Raw genomic sequence first — 219 nt, 5'->3', positions numbered from 1 at the left:
AACACCGCCGCCACCCCAGCCACTATCACTTCGAGCATCGCCTCAGCGAAGGGCGATTCGTCATCATTTTTGGTCGCCGGCCCCGCGGAGGCGGCGTCGCTCGTGTTCGCATGGGCATATTTGTACTCACGTGCCCCGAGGCGGTCAGTCATCGTGTCAGCCGTTATCCATAGTCTAACGGTACGGTCTGTCGGTTGTCCCCCTGGTCCCCTGCCCTGG

The 219-nt window shown here is 62.1% G+C and overlaps 1 protein-coding gene across 1 annotated transcript in view; it reads left to right on the top strand.

Moving 5' to 3' along the window:
* The window catches only part of LOC119594794, a gene marked incomplete in the record, with an annotated part of 7,170 nt that overhangs the window by 2,636 nt on the left and 4,315 nt on the right, over nucleotides 1-219 (top strand).

The sequence above is a fragment of the Penaeus monodon genome, chromosome 34 (genome assembly GCF_015228065.2).
Source record: "Penaeus monodon isolate SGIC_2016 chromosome 34, NSTDA_Pmon_1, whole genome shotgun sequence".
NCBI lineage: Eukaryota > Metazoa > Arthropoda > Malacostraca > Decapoda > Penaeidae > Penaeus > Penaeus monodon.
The sequence above is the reverse complement of the archived record's forward strand: the minus strand, read 5'-3'. Positions and strand labels throughout refer to the sequence as shown.